This window comes from Rhinatrema bivittatum, chromosome 3 (genome assembly GCF_901001135.1).
Source record: "Rhinatrema bivittatum chromosome 3, aRhiBiv1.1, whole genome shotgun sequence".
Lineage (NCBI taxonomy): Eukaryota > Metazoa > Chordata > Amphibia > Gymnophiona > Rhinatrematidae > Rhinatrema > Rhinatrema bivittatum.
The window spans coordinates 361,965,516-361,984,498 of record NC_042617.1 but is presented as its reverse complement, the minus strand read 5'-3'; positions in this window follow the sequence as shown (position 1 = coordinate 361,984,498).

Sequence of the window (18,983 nt, the reverse complement as noted above, 5' to 3'; positions counted from 1 at the left end):
CACCCAGGACCTCTGTGTTTGCATCTGCATTACTCCAACTCTCCGGGACTCTGTCTTGGTGGGAGAATCTGTCCAATTTGGAGCAGGGGGTGCCTTTTCAAACTCCCTCTGCCCAAACTGTACTCACTACGGATGCGTCCAACCTGGATTGGGGTGCCCATGTGGAGGGAGTCTGCACCCAGGGCATATGGTCTGCTCAGGAAGCATGGTGTCAGATTAACTTCCTGGAGCTCAGCATGCACTCTGGGCATTCCAGGATTGCTTGTTCAAAAAAGCGGTCCTGATCCAGACCGACAACCAGGTAGCAATGTGGTACATCAACAAACAAGGAAGTACGAGATCTTTCTTCCTGTGCCAGGAATCGGTTCAGATCTGGGTCTGGGCTCTATTCCAGGTTATGGTCCTCTGAGCCACGTACCTAGCCGGAATAAAGAATGTGGTGGCGGACAGGCTGAGTTGAGCCTTCCGGCCCGAGTAGTCCCTAAAACAGGAGGTGGCAAATTGAATCTTCCGCCTGTGTGGGACCCTGGACGTGGATCTATTTGCCTCCCCCTGCAACAGGAAAGTATGCTAGTTCTGCTCCCTGTACAGGGGGGACAGAAATCCAGCCTCTCACGCCTTTGCATGACATTGGGGCAAGGGCCTTCTGTATACATATTCTCCGCTTCCTCTGGTGATGAAGACTCTCGATGCTTCAATAGGACAGGGGAACTATGCTCCTCACTGGCCGAGGCAGATTTGGTTCCCGCTCCTGCGGCACCTCTCCCTCCAGGACCCGATCAGTTTGGGAACTTCCCCAGATCTCATCACACAGGATCGGGGCAGGCTATGCCATCCCAACCTCCAGGCCTTGTCCATGATGGCCTGGATATTGAGTGGCTAATTCTATAGCCCCCCTCAACCTCTCGGAGGATGTGTTTCGAGTCCTGGTAGTTTCCAGGAAGCCTTCCACTATGAAGTCTTATGGCCTGAAGTGGAGGAGGTTTTCCATATAGTGTGAGCACCACAGCCTGGATACGTTCTCCTGCTCCACAACAAAGCTACTGGATTATCTCCTGCACCTTTTTGATGCTGGCTTGAAGACCAACTCTGTTAGGGTGCACCTGAGTGCTATTGGTGCCTACCACCAGGCTGTGATAGGTTGCCCATCTCTGTGCAACCCTTAGTGGGATGCTTAATGTGGGGTCTGCTTCAGTTGAAACTTCTCCTGCCATGTCCTGGGATCTCAATGTGGTGCTCGCTCAACTCATGAAATTACCTTTTGAGCCGCTGTATTCTTGTGACCTCAAGTACCTGACCTGGAAAGTCGTATTTTTGGTCGTGGTCACGTCAGCACGCAGGGTCAGCGAGCTTCATGCCTTAGTGTTGTATCCACCCTACACAAAGTTTTCATGATAGGGTGGTTCCACATACACACCTTTAAGTTCCTGCCTAAGGTGGTGACAGATTTCTATCATCCTGACCACCTTTTTTCCCAAGCCTCATTCATGCCAGGGTGAATGGGCTCTGCACAGTCTAGATTGTAAGAGAGCCTTTGCCTTCTACCTGGACAGCAGGCTATAAGCAGTCCACACAACTCTTTATCTCTTGACAGGAATAGATTAGGAGTTGCGGTTGCTAAGCAGACCCTGTCCAACTGGTTGGCAGATTGCATTTCTTTCTGCTATAGACAGGCAGGACTGCAACTTTGGGGCCATGTCAAGACTCATTCTGTCAGAGCCATGGCAACTTCAGTGGTCCACCTATGAGCAGATGGACCACTGAAGTTGCCCTTGAACGAGATCTGCAAGGCTGCGACGTGGAGTTCTCTCTACACTTTTGCCTCTCACTACTACCTGGTCAGGGATGGCTGACATGATAGCAGCTTCAGTCAGTCTGTCCTCTGGAATCTTTCAGCTGTACAACCCAACTTTTCCTACCTTCGGCCCATTGCTCGGGTTCAGGCTGTCTCCCTCTGTTATCAACAGCACCTGTGTTGTGCCTTTTGGCACCTGCTTAGATGTCCATTGTTCTGGTAGTGTTTTGGGAATAGCCTGTAGCTAGGGATGTGTGAGGACTACCATCCTACTTGTCCTAGGAGAAAGCAGAGTTGCTTACCTGTAACAGGTGTTCTAGGATAGCAGGATGTTAGTCCTCACAAAATCTGCCCGCCAACCTGCAGAGTTGGGCTTCTCTTTTTTGTTTTATTTTTTCATAATTCTATGTTATGAGACTGAAGAGGGACACCATGAGGTTGCATGGATAGCAGCATGCTAGCATAAGTTTTCCATGCTGGGCTCCTTCAGATGATGTCACCCTTGTGTGAGGATTAACATCCTGCTGTCCTAGGAGAACAGCTGTTATAGGTAAGCAACTCTCTCAGTCAGTGAATTTATAAAGGTGTACATAAGATACCCTATACAAGATGTATACTTTTTGTTTCAATATATTTTAATTTGCCTTTCTAAGCTTAAACACTGAATCCATTTCATAAACAGGCAATTTTCTCTTACACCTATATATCCTGTGAGATGGATCTACACAAAGCCATTTCCTAGTTTAGAAGTTAGAAGAAAACTGAAGGGAGAAGTGGAATGGGTCAGTAAGATGAATCTGAGTCTAACTGTTCTAGATATCATACTACATATATTATAGTAGAATGTGGCTTTCCAGCATGAAGCGGGCAAGAATCCGAGACCTGTACCAGAATTCAGCACAGCCCAATAAGATGTCAAAACAAGTAATGACAGATATAAAACTGTGAACCTTTTGTTAAACAGGCCATGATTACAATTAAGGTCTGATGCTGAAGGCTTTTCATACAATCAGATTTGAAATGAACTCTAGCCAAGTGATAATGACTTGCTGGCACTGCAGTGTGTCCCTCTGATTGTCATAAGGTTCAGTCATACCTAATGAGATATTTGGAAGGCCAATTAATCAGATGTCAATGAAGTTACTAGGCAATACATTTAAAGCTAATAGAGAATATTTTTTTACTCTATGCATAATTAAGCTCTGGAATTCATTGCCAGAGGATGTGGTAAAAGCTATTAGTGTAGCTGTATTTAAAAAAAGATTTGGACAAGTTCCTGGAAGAAAAGTCCATTAATCATTTTGAAGGTAGAGTTGCAGAAATCCACTGCTCATTCTTGGAGTAATAAGCATCTTGAAATCTATCTACCACTTGGGATCCTGCCAGGTACTTGTAATCTGGATTGGCCACTGTTAGAAACAGGATACTGGGCTTAATGGACCTTTGGTATGACCCAGTTTGGCAAGTCTTATGTTCTAACTGCCTAACCAATGAAAGAGGCCTAGCACCAGACATCAGCCACTTATGAGCCAGATACTGATGATAGCTAGCTAAGCTCTGCCTATGATGACTGCATGTAAAACTATAAACCAAGAAGATTGCAAAGGACAAGAGGAAGTGCTGGAGCATAAGACATTGTAGAAACTCCTAGCAGGATAGCAGTATGCCCTGCTAAAGACTTTGATTTGGCCAGACCTCTAAAGCAGCTAAACTTCAGGTGATATAAATCTTAGCAACTTTAGGGTAACAACATTAGGTATTAAGCTTTGTTAATAAATTTTAATTTTGGGTAAATTCCTATTTTTAAATGATAGCCCAGAACCAGTAGAGTTATTGGAAAGGGTGTGGTCATATACCCTATAATTGGTTTGTACATGGTTGTAGAGCTTAGCAGGTGGAGGGGGTCTGCTAAGAGTTAGCTCATTCACACATTGCAATTATAGCCTGGAGATTAATTTGGGGCAATAGGAATTCAAGATTTTGAGATTAGATTTCTGATTTGCATTCCTTGAGTTTATGCAATTTAAGCTTAGAATGGCATGTTCTCAAATGTTGTCTAGAAAAGAAAAAATTAATGGGCAACAACGGTAGAGACTAAGGATAAAAAGCCCCTTCCAAACAATTGAGTAAGGCAATGACAATTTTTTTGCCCCTATAAAATAAGAGGAAGAATATACAATTAAACTCCCAAAATAATGTTTATACTGTGTGGCTTTTGTTCAGTGAATGTCAGGAAGTGCAGCTTCTACTGTGTTCAGTGACATTACTAGCTCTATTTACGTGTACTGGCATAATTGCACTGGAAAATAATTAAAATGCAGCTTTATATTCTGCTTAATGTCACAAAAACTATGCTAATAAAACCTGGTTCCATTCTTATCTAGTTAGTGTCTTTCCCTAGTGGTTGAAAATTAACTTTTCCAACATTAACAGGTAACAAGATTTGTTACTGCTAATTTCCAGTTAAGGAATTTACCTCTGCCCTTTCTCCTCTCTCTTTCTCAGGGAAATCCAAAGCAGTTTTTTATTACCTCTGTTTCCAGAGATCTTGTCAATAATGGAATGGTTCTGATCTGCAAAAGACTGAGGGCTTTCAGCTGCTATGCTCCCAAGATCTGGAACAAGATTTTGCTACCCATTTGCCTGGAAGAATGCTATCTCACTTTCTGGAAAAAAGTAAAGGCATAGCATTCAACCAGATCTTCACTCAATCTGTTTATTAGGAAAGAACTAAGTGCCTCTATCCCTGGACAATTCTACTGGCAATGCTATGGCTATTATATCTGAGATTGTTCCTGGAAAAAGTGAAATATCAAATATTTGTAAATAAGCAAGAAAGAAATAACCATTATACAGGCTTTTCTACAATAGATTAAAACAGGAAAGCAAAACTTCCTTTCGTACAAAATGTCTGTGTGGTATTGCCCCAGCAGCATCCCTAAAATGCTTTTCTCGATGTCTCTCCCCAAATGAGCAGTGTGTGTGTGTTCTAAGCTACTATCCTTCTCTGCATCTGTAAACTTTTGGTGACTATGACTCAGCTCCAGCTGTTTTTTTTCTTCCCTGTGCTTTGGTGGTGTTTTTCTGCTGGATCTGGGTGCTGCCTTCTTTCCATTACATACCTGCAACAATGAAGGGGAGGGGTAAGTAATTAGTAGCTCCAGGATATAGTAAGAAAGGTGTTTGAGTTTTTTGGTTTCTGAAAAACCTCCACAGAGATAATTGTATATTTTGATTCAGTAAATATTTGTTTTTTGTATGATACATCACTGGATCTAGAGACAAGCATTTTTCCTTTGACCAGGAAATAAATGTATTTTCTTAGGCATGTATTGAAGGAGTTGGTAAGTGGGTAGTCCTTTTTCACTGAGCCCAGGTTGTAAATACATGAGACAGATTCGCATGTAATAGATATCCAATATATACAAATCTATCTGAGGCATATTCACTGTGGCTATCTTGATCAGCAGGCTACAATTCCCTAGGAAATCTGTCAGTGTCTGCAGGTTGGTAGTGGTCAGGTGCTGTCCAGCAAGGTTATACAGATCTAGAAAGCTGTTTAGCTTTATAGCTTTCAGCATTATTATGGAAGTTGGTGGGTGGGTTGCATTGATAGTTTTGGATATTGGATTGGGGATGGGATCTTGTATGGTCATTTATCCATGACAGTTGAGAACCTATGAGGAGGCAAATAAAAGCTAACTAGTAAAGTAATGATGTCCGGCAAGCAGTAAAGCTTCTACAACTGGGATATGTCCTTGTTGTGTAGTCAGGGGTAACTGGGCAGACTGAATGGTCCAACTGGTCTTTTTCTGCTGTCAATTCCCATGTTACTAAGAAAATCAAACTGGTTAGGTATGCCTCCAGGACTGGGCTAGAAAACACTAGGTTATGGAATGTACTGTCAACTGAGTCCAAGACACCTTAATATATGCTTTTAACATTTAATTGGATGAGTTCCCAGGAGATAGTGGTGTAACCAGCTATTCAAAATTAATATTATGCGAAAGGGCAAGTGCTGATTCATAGACCTTTATCTGGTGGTTGAAGGAATTTCTTTTATCCAGAAAGCACAACTAGTGGAAGTGTTATACATAGTTGGGTGTTTTGTTTTGTTTTGGTTTTTTTTACCACTGTTTCTCAAAAAATTTTTTTTATTTACTTGAGCTTTTAGTTTAGTGAAAACCTTCCATGGCCTTCATCACCACCATTTATCACAGTGATGGGGGGATGGGGTCCTGTAGCTAATTGTCCCATCAACTATTATTTATAGCATTTAGGAGTCTTCCTGACTAGGTCCTAACCTCTTTCATCTATAGGGATGTGCAAAAGAAAATAATTTTGTTTTGGTTCATTTCTTCATTTTGTAGATCACCAAAGTTAATTTCAGACAAAAAAAAAAGTTTATTCGTTCCATTTGTTTCCCTTTAAAGTCAATGGGGGAAGTAAAGCAGCCTATTTTGGGCGCCAAAATTGGAGTTTTCTCATCAATTCTAATGAAATCTGTGGGTAAACATCAAAAGGGAGAAGAGCACTACAAGGCGGCAAGACTGTGTCAAAGTGGCACAAAAAGTAACATGAAAGACCCAAAGTACAATAAAAGGACAAACTGCATCAGTAGTGGCAGTTCTACAAGATACTGTGAGATGAGCACAGCAGAAACAAGAGTGGCATGAACACCTCAAGACAGCAAAAGAAGGGCATGAATATTCCAAGGCACCACGAAGAGAGAACAGAGCAGCAAAAGTGGCAGGAAAAACCATAAGGCACTCGGAAGGTAAAAGCAGAACAAGTAGCATGAAGGACCTCTAGTGCACCATGAGAGGTACAAAGCAGTTACCCACAGTGGCAATAGAACCCCAAGATTCCATATGAAAATAAATTGCATCATCCAAATTGTTACAAAGCCCTGGGTAGGGAGGCTTGCAGTAGTCCTGATATGCAAATTGGACCTCCAAACTTGCTTCTATATAGGGAAAAAGCTAATTAAACCATCTAGAAGCCAGAAGATGGAGAACTTATCTTACAATCCTTGAGCAGGGAGAAGCCAGAGTAATTCCCTGGAGGAGACCTGTAGCAGTTTTGATATGCAAATTGGACTTCAGATCTGCAACTCTAAAGAGCAAAAGACTAATCAAACAATCTAGAAGCTGTAAGATGGGGAACTTACTATCCCCAGACAGGGAGAAACAATTAGAAATGACATCAGAAAAAGACCAAACAGCCCATCCAATCTGCCCAGAAGCCAGAGGATATTCCTGGAGGCGACCTGTAGCAGTTTGGCTGTGCAAATCTGCCCTTAGAACTCTGTATTCATATAGGCCAAAAGACTAATCAAATCATGTGGAAAGCAGAAGATGGGGAACCTACTATTCATGGGCAGGGAGAAGCCAGAGTAAATCTCTGGAATAGGCCAAATGTTTCCCTATGGCATCATTTGGGGAAGATGCTAGCAGTTCAGGCTTGGAGCTGGTCTTCCCTTTTGCTGTAGTATAATCCACCGAAGGCTAAATTCCAGATTAGACCATTTGCTAGTGTGTAGCAGATGGACTCAGGACCAATGGGTATAGTGTACTCCTGATAGCAGTTGGAGATGATTCAGATTTCAATCTGACGTCAGCCCTAGTACATATACCCCTGCAGGAAGTGCAGCTCTTCAGTATTTTCTGTCTCCATAGCAGTTCGGGACTCTATGCACGCTCACACAGCGTTAGAGTAATTTATCAAATCAAGAAGAAATCTTACCTCTACAGATGAGCCCCGCTCTCCTGCGGTGACACCACTTGGGTCCCTCCCCCAGGTGAGAATCCCCGAGGTGATTTCCGCGATCCCTCGGAGGTTGGCCTCGGGCCGGCAGCCGACCCTCGGCGTGGACTTAGCCCCCGGCAACGGGTGAGGCTGAGAGGCAGCGGGTACAACATCCAGCACAGCGGTGAAGGTATTTTCCCTCTCCCCCCGCAGCCGGAGACCGCCTGGAACGAGACCGGGAAACGCCGAGACAAGGTAAGGTAGAAAACTTCTTTAAGGTCTCTGAAGTTCGAAGAGTCGCACAGGTCGCCAGCCGGCGCCAGTGCCACCGGGTTGATCAGCCCTAGCAGGGCTAGGCCCAGTCAGATTCGGGGGTCCTCCCACATGGATACCCTCCGAGGTGGTCGCCATACTGGCCACGTGGTCACCGTCGCCATTTTGACCTATTCGCTGCCCTGTCCACCGTCTCGACCCGTGCGCACAGAGGCGAGCCTTGCGCAAAATCTCGTGTGCACATTGGCACGTGCATAATTGCTGTGCATATAACGATACGCATACTGTGCCGGGTGCATAAGTTTGGCCCATGCGCACAACGGCGCGCGCATCTTATTGAGCACGCATCCAACTTACGCGCACAACCTCAACACACCAGAGTGCATAACTAGGCCGCCCGGTCCCTGTATTTTTTTACGTGTACAACCCATGGCACCACTGAAGAAGCTCAAGGCTCAGGGCCTTTGCCCAGCATGCCACATCAGAGTTGCGCAGCATGAGGAAGCCACAGCCCTGTGTATACAATGCGAGAAGGCCCTGGGGGATTCAGTCCATGGCCCTTCCCAGCCGGTGCCGGGATCCAGCTCCTCGAACAGTACGCCAGACCTCGCATCCCCCCAGCGGGAGGCTCCCTCAAACGGGGCTCCCCAGGGACACAGCGCCTCTTAATTTAGACCCAACATCTATCTCCTGGGTGGAATTCTTCAAAGGCCTGCATACCTTCGTCCACATGCGTCAGGGGCCTTCTATAACATGGCCACAGCCTCCGCCAGAGGACCTCAACATCCCAGGACCCTCTATGCCCAGAGATGTGCCTCCACCGCCCAGAAGCCCCACCCTCGAGGACACGGACAGCTCAGACAGCGATTCAGAACCCCTGAAGGGGAACTCCCCCCCCCAGGGACCGAACCCCACCGAACCAATAGGCGTTTCTTCACCAAAGACTAGCTTCCAAACCTAGTCACACACAGCCTGAAAGAGCTCGCTATCCCGGGCACAAGTACCTTGGGGGAACCTAAGACGAACCATCTCCTAGAGGGACTCGTCATTTCCCACTATTACAAACCATCCAGCAACCAATTGATTTGGAATGGGAAGCCCCGGAGACCATGTTCAAAGGGGGGGAGGGGGGGCATGCCCTAGCAGCCATGTACCCTCTGAATCCAGCTGCCAAAGATCTCCTGGCATGTCCGAAAGTGGATGCCATGGTCTGCGCGGTCTCAAAGCGCACTACTATCCCAGTCGAGGGAGGAGCAGCAGCACTCAAGGATGCCCAAGACAAACGTCTGAATCCATCCTCAAGCAGTCTTTTGACGTCTCCGCTATGTCTCTGCCTGCTGTGCGTGGTGACACACACCTGCTTATCACAGACAAGGAACAACACTCCCGGGTAAGCCCTGGAACCAGCAGTATCATTCCTCATGGATGCTGCTTCTGATCTAGTGCGCACCGCAGCTAGAGGCGTATGATCTGCTGTGGCGGCCAGAAGACAACTCTGGCTCCGAAGCTGATCGGCCGACGCATAGTCCAAAACAAGGCTCACAAGGATGACTAATGAAAGAATTAAAACTCTTCAAAAAAAAAAGCTTAAAAACTTGGCTTTTCAAAAACGTATTTCACAGTAAAGACACTGAATAACAACAAATAAATACAGCTGAAAGTCACCTATATATATAAAAAAGTAGAATTGATTATTTTATTATTTTACTCATCATTAAATATTAAATTAAAAACAGTATACACATATATGATTATCCCAACAATCATATAAATGGTAACCCCAACCCACTTCTCATTTAGAGTATATTATTGAACTGTGTAACCGTAAATATTGGCACACTATGGATAACTTAGAAACCAAACGTATTTCGTGCCTAAATGTAAACCGTTGTGATGGTACATTACTAAACGATGATATAGAAAAGTTTTTAAATAAATAAATAAATAAATAAATGCCATTCAAGGGAACCCTCCTGTTCGGAAGCGAACCAGAAAAGCTAGCCAACAAATGGGGTGAATCCCCACTGCCGCGGTTACCAGAGTACAGGAATAAGAGAAACCAGCGACCCTTCCCCCGAACCTCTAGGGGCAGAGGATCACAGCGCTTCAACCCATACAGAAGCACATATCAAGCGGCTCGCCCCGCAGGCAGGAACCAGTCCTTTCGGAACAAGCACAACAAAAGGGGAGCCGGCTCGGGGCCAGGTCCCAGCTGCACCCCACAATGAAAATCAGCTGACCCATCCAAGGGAAGAAGCCATAGGGGGCAGACTTGCCCTATTCTACCAAAGATAGGTCGAGATAACCTCGGACAAGTGGGTCCTAGCCATCATTCGAGAGGGATATTATCTGGATTTCCACCAAATCCCTCCGGACAAATTTGTGGAATCCCCCTGCCACGACTCCTCCAAGAGGACGGCAGTGGAAGCTACACTGACCAGATTACTCGCCTTAGAGGCTATAATACCGGTGCCCTCACAACAAATAAATACTGGACACTATTCCATCTATTTTATCATTCCCAATAAAGAAGGGACATTCCGGCTCATCCTGGACCCTCAAGTCTGTCAACTGTCACCTGAAGATTCCTCGCTACTGCAAGGAAACCCCACGCTCGGTCATAAGGGTGATACAACCGGGAAAATTCCTTACATCCCTGGATCTTTTGGAAGCCTACCTGCACATTCCGCTCCATCAAGAGCATCAGCGTTTTCTGTGCTTCACGATCCTGGACCATCACTACCAGTTCTGGGCACTAACATTCGGGTTAGCCACAGCACCCCGGACGTTCACCAAAATCATGGTGGTAGTGGCAGCAACACTAAGGAAGGAAGGAATTCTCATACACCCCTATCTGGACAATTGGCTGATCAGGGCGAAATCCCCAGAGAGTCACCAGGCGACCAACAGAGTCAAAACTCTTCTGGAGAGCCTCGGGTGGGTGGTAAACACAAACAAAGCTGTTTGCAGCCCTCCCAATCCCTAGAATACCTGGGAGTTCGGTTCGATACCAAACAAGACAGGGTCATCTTGACACTGACAAGGAGATCAAAACTGATGACCCAGCTGCGAACCCTGTTGAGCGAGCTTCGTTCCACAGCATGGGACTACCTCCACGTCCTCGGACTCATGGCATCGACACTGGAAGTAGTGCCATGGGCAAGAGCTCACATGAGACCCCTACAGCGCTATCTACTATCACGAGGGAGCCCGCTGTCCCAGAACTACACCGTTCGTCTCCAGCTCCGGACAGAGTTTGGACCCAATTTACGATGGTGGCTACAAGACGGCCATCTGAGCCAGGGAGTGAGGCTGTCCTCACCGACCTGGATCCTGCTCACCACGGACGCCAACCTACGGGGATGGGGAGCACACTGCCAGGAGCTAACCGCCCAGGGGCAATGGAACAAAGAAGATTCGGGATGGAACATCAGTCATCTAGAAGCACAGGCAGTCAGACTAGCCTGCCTACGGTTCAGTCACAGACTCCGAGACAAATCAATCAGTCATGTCGGACAATGCCAAAACAGTGGCCTACATCAACCTTCAGGGAAGAACCAGAAGCCAACAGGTGTCCCTGGAAATAGACCCCCTAATAACATGGGCGGAAGCGAACCTTCGAGAGATCTCTGCCGTCCACATCGTGGGAAAAGACAACATCGGTGCGGATTACCTCAGCAGAGTAGTTCTGGACCCAGGAGAATGGAGCCTGTCGACCACAGCATTCCAGTTGATAGTAAGCCGTTGGGGAACACCAACTATGGACCTCTTGGCAAACCGGTCCAATGCGCAAGTGCCCAGCTTCTTCAGCTGCAGACGGGAACCTCAGTCCCAGGGAATCGATGCCCTGGTACAGACCTGGCCACAAGAAACTTATATGCCTTCCCACCGTGGCCCCTATTGGGCGCAATCATCCACAAGATAGAACACCACAAGGGACCAGTACTTCTGGTGGCCCTGAACTGGCCAAGAAGACCGTGGTACATAGACATGCGAAGGCTACTGACAGGGAGCCCTCTTCCGCTACTGCCACACAGGGACTGCTCCTACAAGGGCTGATCCTCCCCGAGGACCCAGCTTGATTCTCTTACGGCCTGGCCATTGAGAGGACTCGCCTGAGGAAGAGCGGATACGCGGGGGCAGTAATTGACACCCTGCTCCGAGCACGCAAGTTCTCCACATCCCTAACATACATATGGATTTGGAGAGTATTCGAAGCCTGGTGTGAGGACCGTGACATCATCTCATGCTTAGTCAAAATTCCCGAGATTTTGGAATTCCTACAGAACGGTCTACAGAAGGGATTGTCTCTCAACTCCATCAAGGTACAGGTGGTTGCACTGTCATGCTACGGAACCAAGAGTGAGGAGGGTAGCCTAGCTTCTCACCCGGATGTCTCCCGCTTCCTGAAGGGAGTCAAGCAGATCTGACCACCCCTAATGTGGCCGGTGCCTCTATGGAACCTCAACCTGGTCCTAGACTTCTTAGCAGGAGCCCCCTTCAGACCTCTCCGCGGCCTGTCCTTCTGACTATTAACATTAAAAACAGCCTTCCTGGTGGCAGTCTGTTCGGCCCGGCGTATCTCCGAGCTACAAGCACTGTCCAGCCGGGAACCGTTCCTCAGACTCACTCCAGGAACCATCCAGTTACGCATAGTCCCATCCTTCTTCCCCAAAGTGGTTTCTCACTTCTATCTCAACCAAACCATCTCGCTACCATCGCCAGATGAGCACAAGGATTTGGAAGAATCTCGCCGCCTGCGCCACCTCAACATCAGCAGACTCCTAGTCCGATACCTGGAAAGGTCAGAATCTGTACGAAAGATGGACCATCTATTCATCCTTCACAGCGGGAAGAAGCAAGGGGAAGCGGCCTCGCGGGCAACCATAGCCCGCTGGATCAAAGAAGTTATCAAGGCGGCCTACGTAGAAGCAGGCAAACCACTGCCTTTGCAAGTCAAGGCCCATTCCACTAGAGCCCAGGCAGAGTCCTGGGCAGAAACCAAGATGCTTTCACCCACCGAGATATATTGGGCGGCGACATAGTCATCCATCCACACCTTCTCCAGGTTCTACCGCCTGGATGTTCAGGCACGAGAGGACATAGCATTTGCAAGGGCAGTACTAAGTGGGCCTCGGGCAGCCTCCCACCCGGTTCGGGAGTAGCTTTTGTACATCCCATTGGTCCTGAGTCCATCTGCTACACGCTAGAAAATGGAGAAATTACTTACCTGATAATTTCGTTTTCCTTAATGTAGACAGATGGACTCAGCATCCCACCCACCGCTGCCGTCATTCATGGAATCCTCGGGCAACATTCCTGAGAGTGAGTTATCCACGGGTAAGCCAAGCTTTCCCTCCAATTAGGACACACATCCTACCGGGTGTCGACATTTCCTGGTTGAGGGCACTGGCGGTCTCCAGCTATAGCCAATTTAACCAGTTCAAGTTAACCAAGTTATGCAAGTTATTCAGCCACACATATATCCACAATTGCTTTTGGAGGAGAATACTGACGAGCTGCACTTCTTGCAGAGGTATATGTACTAGGGCTGCCGTCAGATTGAAATCTGATCCGTCTCCAACTGCTATCAGGAATACACTACACCCATTGGTCCTGGGTCCATCTGTCTACACTAAGGAAAACAAAATTATCAGGTAAGTAATTTCTCCAATACTTTGTAAAGACTGTAAGGGAAGAAAGTTTGAAGATAAAGTCCAAGAGGGCATGAAACCATTAAAGGTAAGGTCTGTAGAAAGCATCAGTTTGTCACAGCTCAATAATCAGCCAGTTTGTCACAGTTCAATAATCAGCCACTACTAGATGGAAAGAGAATTTGTAAAGAACCTTTAAGACAGCGAGAACAGAGGCAGAACAACCCAAAGATACCAAAAGCGGCTTGAAACAGCACTGACATTTAAAATCACACACAACAGATGCAGAGCAATGCAGCAAGAAAAGCATCAAGTATCTAATATATACAGCAAGGACTCAGGGCAGGAACAATCGCAAAAAAAAAAAAAAAGCCCAAGGCACCAAAAGAACCCAATGCTCCATGAGTGATGCAGCAACTGTGCACAGCATTGGATTGCGATGGCCTGACTGTTTGCTAACTTGGTTTTGCTAATTCAGTATGGTGCGCTCAGGCCGAGCGCACCGTTAGCTCCCGTTTGGATGTGCGTTTTCGACATGCTATTATTATCCCTTATACAGTAGCCATGGGGTAATAATGCGTGGAAAACGCGCGGCCAACCCCCTCCCCCCCCCCCGAAACTAATAGCGCACTCAACATGCAAATGCATGTTGATGAGCCTATTAGTTAGTTACACTCGATACACAAAGTAAAATGTTCAGCCAAGCCACACATTTTACTCTCAGAAATTAACGCCTGCCCAGCCGGTACCGGGAAAGTGTACAGAAAAGCAGGGTGAACAAATAAATGTGGGGGTAGCTTGCTTATTACGGCGGTTACTACCCTAAACCAATTAAGCCTGATACATCACTTTGAATGCATATACAGCGTTGCTATCTGCTTCAAAGGTAGGGGGAAGTGAGGAATACAGGATTTACATTCAGACATCATCCAACAAGGCAGTGATCTGTGCAATCTGAGTAAACAAGCAGCGGGGTAACTTGCTTGATGCGGCGGTTACAACTCTTAACCATAAGCCTATGCTCAGCTTTGATGTAACTCCAACATTACTCTCTGCATCAATGACAGGGGATGGCAGGAAATATGAATCAAACAGTTACCAACAAGAGCCCTGAAGTTGGTGGTTGGTGAAACAGATAAGTATGGGAAAATAAGTGTGGAAGCTTGCTGGGCAGACTAGATGGGCCAATTGGTCTTTTTCTGCTGTCATTTCTAAGTTTCTATGTATATTGTAATATATGATATTAAGTCGGAGGCCCCAAAAATAAAAAATCTTAAAAAAAAAAATTTAAAAAATCTGCCCGTGGGTTGGAAAATGGACACTCAATTTTGCCGGCATGTGTTTTCCGAACCCGTAGCTGTCAGCGGGTTTGACAACTGATGCCGGTAAAATTAAGCGTCTGCTGTCAAACCTGCTGACAGCTGCTGCTTCCACCAATAAGGAGGCGCTAGGGAAGCGTTAGTGTCCCTAGCGCGGACCCTCATTTGAATACTGAATCGCACACCCAGAGAGTGGCCTGGGTGTGCGTTGGGAGAACCGGCGCTCGCCTCGGAGCGCCGGCTCTCCCACGCAGTTTACTGAATTGGCCCGACTGTAAGTGAAGGAAATTTGGAAAGAATCTGACAGCTCGAGCAGAGCATGAATTCCCAGATAGCAAGAGTGCCTTGGAAGCAGCAGCCATACTGCTGGCATTTAAAATCACAAAGAGTAGGTGCAGAGAGGTCTAGAATGGGTAGATGTGAATCGGTTTTTTACTCTTTTGGATAATAGAAAGACTAGGGGGCACTCCATGAAGTTAGCATGTGGCACATTTAAAACTAATCGGAGAAAGTTCTTTTTCACTCAACGTACAATTAAACTCTGAAATTTGTTGCCAGAAGATGTGGTTAATGCAGTTAGTATAGCTGTGTTTAAAAAAGGATTGAATAAGTTCTTGGAGAACTCCATTACCTGCTATTAATTAAGTTGACTTAGTTAATAACCACCACTATTACTAGCAACGGTAACATGGAATAGACTTAGTTTTTGGGTACTTGCCAGGTTCTTATGGCCTGGATTGGCCACTGTTGGAAACAGGATGCTGGGCTTGATGGACCCTTGGGCTGACCCAGTATGGCATGTTCTTATGACACTGCTTATTAAGAAGAGTTGCTTGGCAGTGGCATACACTGTCTGGCTATGCCTATATAATGTACTACAGTTGTACAGTACAATAGTACACCCAAGAACTGTGTGTGCAAAAATGTCTCACATAGTATATGTGTGCTGACTTCTTTTGCACACAAACTGTGACAGAGAAATAACAGATTAGGCTTAGGCTGGTGTTCTTCAATCTGTTTCTGGAACTCATAGTAGCTGCAGATTAGTCTGTAGTGTAGAGACTAAGACAGAGAGAAAGCATGACAGCAAAACCCCTCAGGTGTAGCATCAGGGCTATGGAAGTAAGGCAGATTGTGTTGTATGGCAAATAGCATACAGGTATCAAACAGCCCACAATGTATGTATTTTATTAAACAGCATGGATTCATCAAAACTCCCAAGGCTTAGAATGTAGGGTATCACACACATAGTCTGAGGTAAGGAAGAATGGCAGTTAAACCCCCATGCTGAAGCATCAGGGATAGGGCAAGGGAGCATAGCAGCAAGACCCCTTAACGTATAGAGTCCACTCTAGAGAAGTAATGCCTAATGTGCTTTGTCTTCCTGTCAATTGCATCAAAATTCTGGGAAATCTAGCAAAGGGAGATTAACTCTGGGGCAAGCCTTGAACATTGAGGTCTTGGGATGTGTGTTGCAGTTGAAAAGACACATTCACTGGCCATACTCGTGGGCAGGAAAAATAATGCTGGACCACCTTGGTCCAATCTTTAACTTTTGTGCTCAGTATGTTAATGGATCTGTGATCATGTCCTTGATGGGCTGTCAGAGAATGTGTCACAGAAATTGCTGTTGAGGTCTACTTTGCTGGGGTGGGGCAAGGGTCTCTGCTGCTTTAGCTATGACCTGGGTCTAAAGATACAGTTCTCTGGAAGCAATGTGGCTGTGGGAGAGGAGAATGTAGCTGATAGGGTGCTATTTGTGCTCACTACTCTCTATAGTACCATTACCAGTTTTTCCCAGTTTGCTAAGGTAAGGGATAGGATTTCCAAACCCCCTACTTCTCTCCTGTTCACTCTGATCTTTAAAATCCTGCTGATCTACCTCAAACCTGTTTTACAACTTAGCTATAGTTAACATTTAAGTAAAATTATGGGGTGGGACCCCAGCATGTAAATATTTATGTACTAATTTCAATGTAAAGGTCATGGCCATACCCCTCCCCTTTTTTGGAACATTAATTTGTGTGTGTAGTGGCAAGTATGTGTATACTCAATTGGCTTTTAAAATTAACTCAGCATGTGCCAGCTCACATTTTCTGGTTTTGGCATGTAATAGGCTTTTAAAATTCATCTTTTAGATTATAAGTCCTTCTGCGGCTAGGGAAATACCTACACTACCTGAATCTAATCGTCTTTGAAAAGCAGAATTGAAATAAATGCTAGCAGGTGCTAATATTCTGAATCAGCCACTTAGAAGGTATCCCAGTTTTACATCTCATGGAGAAGCTGCACATGCTTCATGCTATAGTAAAAATGGCACACTATTTTCCTGTACCTCTATCAGGTCCTTCAAGAATGGAATGTATTGCTTGGCCACCCCCCCCCACCCCCCAGTGCATCCCTTACCCCAAGTGTGCAAAGTAACAGATCCCCTGAAAGACTATCTTCTACTGCTCTTATCATAGTTGCATTAGTCTGTCACAACAAATGATGCAAGAACATTCCTACCTTTCCCATCTAACTGGCAGCCCTCTAGGATAAGGTGTTAGTAAAAGCCAGAACCATGCTTGCTGTTATAGGAAAAGGAATGGAGGGTGATATTGCTCCATATCTGTTCCTGGTCAGACCTTAAATCAGACTTTGAACAATTCTGAAGCCCACCCTAAAAGGATATAAACTACGTGGAGTTGGGCCAGAGGATGGTTACTAAAATAATGAGGGCCATATGTTATGGTATATGCAGATCAACTCAAAGATCTAAATCTATATACTAGAGGAAAGGGGAGATATGATATTCTGGAATAGTATTTCCCAACCCTCTCCTGTAGGCACACTGTACCAGATGTTCTATAAGGACAGGAGCATGTTAGTTCTCATTCAAGGGTGACATCATCAGCTAGAGGTCTGACACAGAAAACTTCTGGCAAAGTTTCTAGAACTTTAACTTGGCACACTGAGCTTGCCTTGCCTGCCCTATAACACATGTCCAGAAAGGGTCCTTATCCAGTCTTATAACCCAGAATTGCATAAAAACAAAAATAGGAAAAACCCAACTCTACAGGGTGGGTTTTGTGAGGACTAGCATTGTGCTGTGCTCAGTGAACCCCTGTATGGGTATGGAACTCTACTTTCTCATAGGACAAGCAGGATTGTAGTCCTCACCCATGGGTGAATCCCTAGCTACAGGCTGCTCCCCAACATAAAAGGGACTAACAAACCAACCAGGTGCTGTTGGTAAGAGAAGGGGAGACAGCCTGAACCCAAACAGATTCCAAAGGATAGATTGGCCAAACCTACTGTCACATTGGCCAACCCTATCCAATCAATGAGATGTGAATGGGTAGAGAGAACACCACGTCATAGCCTTACAGATCTCTTCCATGGGAACTGCTCACAAGTGAGCCACAGATGCTGCATTGCTCTGACAGAATGAGCCTTGAGATGACCCCATCATGCAGTCCCACATAAGTATAGCAGAAAGAGATGCAATCTGCTAGCCATCTGTATAAGGTCTGACAACAGCAATTCTCAACCTATTCCACTCAAAAGAAACAAAAAGTTGGGTGGACTGTCTATATGCTTCTGTCCACTCCAGATTGAAGGATATGGCTCGCAATGCATATAGGCCAGTGCTCATTTACCTTGGTGTGAATGAGGCCTGGGAAAGAATGGTGGCAGGATGATGGACTGGGAAAGAGGGAAGTCCAGCACCACCTTAGGCAGGAATTTAGGGTGCTTATGTAAGACCACCCTGTCATAAAAAACAGTGTAAGGTGGATAAGTCACTAAGGCCTGGAGCTCACTGACCCTGTTCCCTGAGGTGACCATCCCCCAAAAATATGACCTCCCAGGTCAGGTACTTCAGATCACAGAAGGGCAGCAACTCAAACAGAACTTTCAGCAGCTAAGCTAATACCATCTTGAGGTCCCTAGAAACAGCAGGAAGGCTTAAACATAAGCAGACCCCCACCTGAAACATAACTATAGGCTGTACAGAGATGAACTCTAACTGATTTGGTTTTTAAGTCAGCTTCGGATAAGTGTAGCAGGTAATGAAGCAGTTGGTGTGTGGGGCCAGAAGAACAGATGTAGGGCCTTCTGCTTCCACCATATGGAAACCCTCCACCACTTCAGTCCATAGGACAGTTGACTGGAAGGCTTTCTAAAAGCGATCAAGACCCAAGACATAATCCT